General features: G+C 38.7%; 1 protein-coding gene across 8 annotated transcripts in view; it reads left to right on the forward strand.

The window, feature by feature from the left end:
- LOC135201459 (uncharacterized) overlaps positions 1-7500 on the forward strand; it is a 206380-nt gene that overhangs the window by 95688 nt on the left and 103192 nt on the right. Inside the window, exon 1 of one of the 8 annotated variants that reach the window (XR_010311542.1) lies at positions 1882-2005. The exons of the other annotated variants lie outside the window; for them this stretch is intronic. The gene's annotated coding sequence lies outside the window, so the exon portion shown is untranslated. Of the gene's footprint in view, positions 1-1881; positions 2006-7500 lie in introns of those variants that run through there. 8 annotated transcript variants of the gene reach the window in all.

Genomic DNA, 7500 nt, shown 5'->3' on the forward strand with positions numbered 1-7500 from the left:
TACCTTGAACTTTCCTTAAATAGCCCAAGAGCTGTACTTGTGGATGATAATAGATACTGGGTATCTTGATAAACTTGATTGAAAGCCTCTCAGCATTCTAGAAGATATATTTGACAGGTAAACCCAGACGTAATAAGTCTAAATGAAGCTGTATAGACATTGGTCTAAATAACAGTGACGTCAGCATCAAACACAGACTGCTCTTCAACATCATACATCAACTGTTTTTGGATCTGTCCTAAATAGTGAAGCCTACGGGTTTTAACACGGTATGTATCCACCTTCGCGGCCTGTTTAGTACAAGCCCGTTGGGGATGACAGTAAAAACATAAACAAAAGAAATATTAGTCCTAGATAACGACCCCCGAAAACCCCTGGGGGTGACACTGTCTAGGAAAGATCCCTATTTCTGGTGATAGAAGTTCACTCTCGACCTGGTTGGGAAGTCACCTAAAGCCGTTGGTCCCGTTGCTGAATAACCACTGGTTCCATGCAACGTTAAAAAACCATACAAACAAACAAATAGTGGAAACGAACAAAGAAAACAATGAGAGACACCTGGAAGAATGGCGTGAGATTGATCGCAGCACCGTGTCGGAGTAGAATTTACTGAAGCTTTCCCGATAAATTTGGAACAGATCGATTAACCATTGATTTGGGGTATTCGGGCGAACCAGTGCTGGGAGAAAGTTCGAGAAGAGGAAGGTGATGAAAAAGCGCTGTGAGGAAGAAATTGTCTCTCCAGTTTCTAATGAAACGGTTCAATCAATGAAAGCACAGGAATACGTACACACGTGTGTGTGCACGCAGTCATAAAGACACACACATACTCATACACAAAAAGGAAAATAAATTTATTTCGGAGAAGCGTCAGAGATCTTATTTCCGAGTTGGATATTAGATGTTTTTTTTATGTTTTAGATGTTATTATGTTCATTAATACTGACCTTTTTATTCAAATATTAATTTCTTTCCAGCCCTAATTTTCACTATTCAGTTGAACGGCGACTTTCTGGGAATAAAAGAAATAGACACGTTGAACTCATTCACATAAATGTAACGTATTTTACATTAATTCGCTTTTGTATTTTTTTACGCTTACTTTGATATGACTGTAAATTTCCCTCAGCTCCATCTCATTTCCAGGACAAGAGGACATCATATCACCAAACACAATAACAAAAACGGCAATTCCAGAACAGTGGAAATTCCGCGGTAATTAGAATGCAATATAAAATTCCCTGTGGTATGGACAACGACCAAATCTCAATTGTCGACTCCATGGATGCTTTGCCTGATTTCAAAAGCCACAGACATCTGGGCTTTCCAGTTTCGTATTCGTAAAATCTATTTACAAAAATAGAATTTTTCAAAAATCTCCTTTGATTCGAAATCATCCAGTTTCCCTGACTTATTCTGTCAATGTATGTGTTCGTTTGTGCGTGTTGGCGTCCTTCACTAAGGCAACTCTCACATCAGCAACAACCCCCCCCCCCCCCCCCCCTCCACCAGTCCTCCTCTTCTACTACGCATCTAGCCCCCTATACTTGCATTGCATTCTACTTCCCTTCCCCCCCTTCCCCCATCCCCTTTCTATCTACCGAGACCTGCATCCACCCGGTAGCCGAGACCACAAGTTTTTTTTTTTTTTTTTTTTTTTTTTTTTTTTGCGCGACAGCGAATCATGTTTTTCCTCCCTTTTAGTCTTCTGGTTAACCTTAACATAAATGTGAACAGCAAAAGTTCGGTAGTTTACCGTCAAGAGGATTGTAAATGACTTCGTCGTCTCGATGATCCTTCCGCGATGATGGTCATTTCGGTGCGTTTCTGTCTCGTTTACCCTTAGTCTTCCTTCCAGAACTCACGCCGTGTCTGAGGAGTTTGTTCCTCTTTAACAAATGTGCAAGATGTCTCCTGTGGGCGTTGCTGGTGTTGCGGGGGATTCAGTTGTTCTCGGAGTCTATCCCCTAATAAGGTTGTGCTTTCCGTCCGTTTGCAGTCATGAGTAAGTTTCTATATGTCCCCAGTTCTCTTTACAGAGAATTAATTCTTACAAGAGTAAGGGTTTTCGAGACAGTGAGATGGTGAAGATTTTTTTTCTTAAGAGGCACGTTTCCGTGTTTCTTTGGTAACCATATGCAAGTTCATTTCTTAAAGCAATTCTTGTTAGTCAGTTCTTGTAAATAACAGCGTTGTTATGACGCCGAGACTTCTAATAATGGGGCAATGAAGTCGTTTCCTCCATATTTGAGCTAGCAAAACAACAGCACATTTCCTAAGATTTGAGACCACGTCTTTAGAGTATGCCTTCGGCTCCTAGCTGCCACCCCTTTCGTGACTTTTACTGCATATCCTTTCATGATCTCTTTCTTCCATCCTACTTTCCACCCTCTCCTAGCAATTGATTTATAGTGCAACTGGTTTGAGGTTTTCCTCCTGTTACACCTTTCAAACTTTTTACTCCCAATTTCCGTTTCAGCGCTGAATGACCTCATAGGTCTCAGTGCTTGACCTTTGGCCTCAGTACTATATTCAATTCAATTCCTAAGATTTGAGAGTAAAATCATATTATTTCTTAAAACCGAAACGAAAAATATTCTTAACCGGTAACTTCTGGTAACAGGTGGTTTTCAACAAGGGTCCCTACTCGTTTTAAATTGGGCATTTATTGTCGATGCACCTCCTGAGCATCGTGTTGACTTTCACTCGAGCTCCTTCGCATCATAATCTTCATCAGTTGGTGTCTCCCTGAGAGAAGGAGATGAATTAATTATTTTCATTAGTGTGCTCTCTCATACTCTTCCATCTTACATAAGAGTTTACCTCGCAATTATATTAATTCTGTTGGGAAAGTGGCGTGGAGGGATTTAACTCTGTTCTCATTTTTTACATTCAATTCCTATTTAAAAAAAAACAAAAAAAAAAAAATTTGGTATTACTGACTTTTATGGCAATGTTAGATTAACTTCTTTTTTCTCATCACAAAATTATTTAAAGTCTACAAAGTATTTTCTTGTAGCTGTCAAAACTTGATCACCTCCATTCACCCTACGAAAAACCTACGTGCGTTTCGTTTTTATTCATTTAACCTTTTACCCTCAGTGATAGGCATGTACAATGTAAAGCTTCCTTTTAATCAGTATCGCGGCCTTGTCATATGACGTCAAGTGTCGAGTAAACCATACCATTTGATTTTTGTAATCATTGCATTTTCTTCCTGCCTGATGAGCCTGATGATTTATGCCTCGGCTTTCTAAAACTTATATGTATGTATGTATGATATGTATGTATATGTATGATATGTATGTATGTATATAGATATTATAATATATATATATATATATATTAACATTAAATAAATATAAAAATAATATATATATATTAACAACACGCTTGGTTGGATCCAGATGGGCGTTGAGTTTACCAATTGTACTTTGAACCACTTGCCCAAGGTCCTCCAGTAGCTTTCTACTCTATGAGACGCCTTCACCTTTGCCATTCAGTTTCCCCTTTGTATTTTTTTCTCCCTCTATCATGCTTGTTCTTCCTGTCAAACCCCTTTTTCTTATTCCGCTCTTGTGTTTTTGGTGATGTTTAGATGAATGTTGCACCAATCAAGGAAGGCTCGGTATTTGTGACGCTCAGAAGAATGAGAGACTCAGCGTACCTCTTGTGCTGATGAATTGTTTTATTTCTCTCTCTCTCGCTCATTTAGTTCATTACTTCAAAGATGATTTTATACTTGAATAAAGCAGTAACCACCTGGGCTAATTCAAGATATCAGTTATTGATTTAAATGCGCAGTTAGTGACAAAGTTGCACGCAGATTGTGCATTGCTTCAGTGTGAAGAAACTGCTTTGTAAAAAAAAAAAAAAAAAAAAACAAAAAAAAAAAAAAAAAAAAAACAAGTCCAAGACGCGATAACAGCATCATTGCCAAATGGATGAGGAAACATGGAAAGTGGCCAGGAGCTGACTCCGCACTAAACAGGGCAATATGATATCTTGGGAGTTAATTCCACTGGGGGGAAACGATCAGTTATATAAGTAATAACAATGAAATCATTGTCACTGAAACAAACTCCTAATTCTTTTGTTCGTGGAGGCAGTTCTTGTTGTCTCTGCGGCCTCAAGAAACCGCACAAACTTCACCGACCTGTGACCAATGGAGGCACACCCACGGGCCTCTGGTATACATTTCCTTAGATATTGTTAAATGATATTGTCTTATTACGAAGTTACCTTGGGCGGAGCGTGACGCTCGCATTGCTGGTGGTCGCTCTCTGATTTGTAGGAAATTATCTAACTCGGTTTTGTTTTGCTGTGTGCAAGTCATTATTGCCTATTTGCGCTGTCGTTCAAGCTTGGTTGCGATCCCCCCCCTCAACACCCTCCTCCCTCCTTTCATTTCTCTATGCTGTTTATTAACATTATATTGTCTCTTGAAATTCGGTTATATTCATGTAGCCATTTGTATGTATATTTGTGCGGTTATATTTAGTTACTTTGAGCACCTGTTAAAGGAAGAATTTAGCATAGAAAGTATGAAGCCTGACGCTGATTGTTATGAACAACTAAAAAAAATTAGAACCATATAAAAGAACTACCACTGACATAAATAACTGAGAGCATAGATATACTTCAAAGTATCGCCTTTAGGGCGCTCTACCGGTATCCTAATGATGAAAGCGGTTATTTTATACGTTTGGTCTTGAATAACAAAATAGAGACAAGCCATATAAATAAAAAGGACGTTAGGTAAAGAAATGTTCTTACGTGCGAGTGTGCCTAGAATGGCGGTCTCGTACAGAAGAAGAAGAAGAAACAAGCATTTGTTTGCACTTTCTTAGATCCTTCGCCTATTCGAATACAAGGAGGTTATAAAAAAGCATGCCACACTCAGTCGTGCCTAGAAACAGATACCTCTTCGTCATGCTTGTCATGCTCCTTGTCACGTTATGGAATCCTCTCTCTCTCTCTCTCTCTCTCTCTCTCTCTCTCTCTCTCTCTCAATGTGAGTGTAAAGGTGACCTTCCTTTGGCGTCACAAGTCCTTCTTCTCAACCTTCCCCCTTCCCCCCACCCCACTTCCTACCTCATCCACCCTACCTCCCTCACATCTCCTCCAACACCACGTCCTCCAACACTGCCTCCCCCATATATCCTCCCCAAAACTTCCTCCTACACAATACCTCCTTCCCCAAACCATCTCCTCTAACACCTCCTCCCCCACACCACCTCCTCTAACACCTCCCCCACACATCCTCCCCAACACAATCACGCAATACCTCCTCCAACACCTCCTCTTCCAAACCACCTCCTCCAAATGACCTCCTCCAACACTTCCTCCTCCAAACCACCTCCTCCTCCAAACCACCTCCTCCAATACATCTTCCAACACCTCCTCTCTCACAATACCTCCTACCCCAAACCACTACCTCCAACACCTCCTCCCCCACACCACCTCCTACCTGCTCCGCCACGACTATCTTCAAAGTGCCTCTCACTCATGTCCAAACATTGCCATTATTGTAGGGTCACTTTGTCGCAATCGCTTGACGCAATACCTCAGGAAGAAAATAAGAATAAAAACATAAAATGTTTTTAGAATTCTTTTTGCCTCGTTTGATGCCATCTTCGAGACTTTTTTTTTTCTTTCATTCGCTTGTGATCTAATGTACCATGTTGTTGCTGTTATTACTGTTGTTGTTGTTGCTACTTATTTCCTTTGGCACAATCATTGTAGTTTGTGAAATATGTTGTTTTGGTGGCTTCGGTAATTTGCTGTCTTCGTTGCCATGTTTTTTTTCTAATAAAATTGACAATGGTGTTGCTTTCTTGGTTATTATATAAAGGTTCTTTTCTTGCCGTTATTGTGTTTACCACATGTTGTTCTTTCATAAGACACAACTCCCAAAAACTGTTTATCATACGGCTATTATATCGTGCTCGTCATTTTCATAAATACTTAGACGATTATATGATTTCAAAGGAAAACATGCTTTTGGTATTTTGTCTGTCTGTCTGTCTGTATCTGTCTCTCTCTCTCTCTCTAGGAAGTATCTAGGCTGAGAAACCCATTTCTATGCAGGTGGCAGAGTAGTTCCTGAGTTCCACTCCTATGCGCTGGGGAGCCGTGTGGCTTTTAGTAGCTGCAATTTGGTATTTAAAGACTGAGTTAAAGAACCTTATTTTTTATTTGAGTTAAAGAACCATACTTTTGGTTGGTACTTGAGTTAAGGAACCTTATTTTCCGATGGTACTTGAGATAAGGAACCATATTGTTTGGTTGGTACTTGAGTTAAGGAACCATATTTTCGGTTGGTACTTGAGTTAAGGAACCATATTTTTTGGTTGGTACTTGAGTTAAGGAACCATATAATTTCGGTTGGTACTTGAGTTAAGGAACCATATTTTTTTGGTTGTACTTAAAGTTAAGGAACCATATTTTCATTGCTAATTGCCCAATTGGTTCCTAGACACGCAAAAATATTTAATCCTTCGGATCCCACAATAAGCTGTAGGTACCGTTGCTAAGTAACCAATTGGTTCCAAGCTACGTATAAATATCTAATCCTTCGGGTCAGCCCTAGGAGAGCTGCTAATCAGCTCAGCGGTCTGGTGAAACTAAGATATACTTTAAAATGAATTAGAGGAATGTTGTGTAAACTACTGTCTCCAACTCCAAGTGTCTGTCATCTGTTGTCTGATAAGCTGGACTTAACGACAGCTCACAACATTGTTTGTCATCACGAGGTCCCCCAAAACAATTACTTTCGTTTGTTTTTTCTCGTTGTCAAGAAGAGACGGTAAACAGCACCTTCGCGTTCTCCGAATTACCTCTAATTACTCTTGTTCCCACGTTTTCTAATCGGGAGCTTTTGAAGTCACGTCTTCTTCTTCTTTTTCTTCTTCTTCTTCTTCTTCTTCTTCTTCTACAGAAATGGAGAATTTTGTCACCATTGCAGAGAACCTTGCTTAAAAATACAATTGCGATTCATAGTTAACTGAAAAATAATTATGATGTGAAATGGTATAAACATCCAAGAAAAATGTATATAGTTTATGTATGTATATATATATATATATATATATACATATATATATTTATATATATATATATATATATATATATATAATATATATATATATATATCTATATATATACAATGGGCCCATAAAAACGAGAAAATTATGAAGTAGTACTATATTTCAGAGACTGCTCTCTCCCTCTGAAATGTAGTACCGTCTATATTTTGGCGTTTTTATGGGTCATTTTATTAGACGGAATTCTGTTGTAACAGAACATTTTCACCAGTCATATATATTAAACACACTCACACACACACACACACACACACACACACACACATATATATAGATATATATATATATATATATATATATATATATATATATATATATATATATATATATATATGCACGCTGCATTCTCCATTGGGAGTAAAATTACATTTAAACACACAATGATCTCGTCCTA

Source organism: Macrobrachium nipponense, chromosome 28 (genome assembly GCF_015104395.2).
Source record: "Macrobrachium nipponense isolate FS-2020 chromosome 28, ASM1510439v2, whole genome shotgun sequence".
NCBI classification, from domain to species: domain Eukaryota; kingdom Metazoa; phylum Arthropoda; class Malacostraca; order Decapoda; family Palaemonidae; genus Macrobrachium; species Macrobrachium nipponense.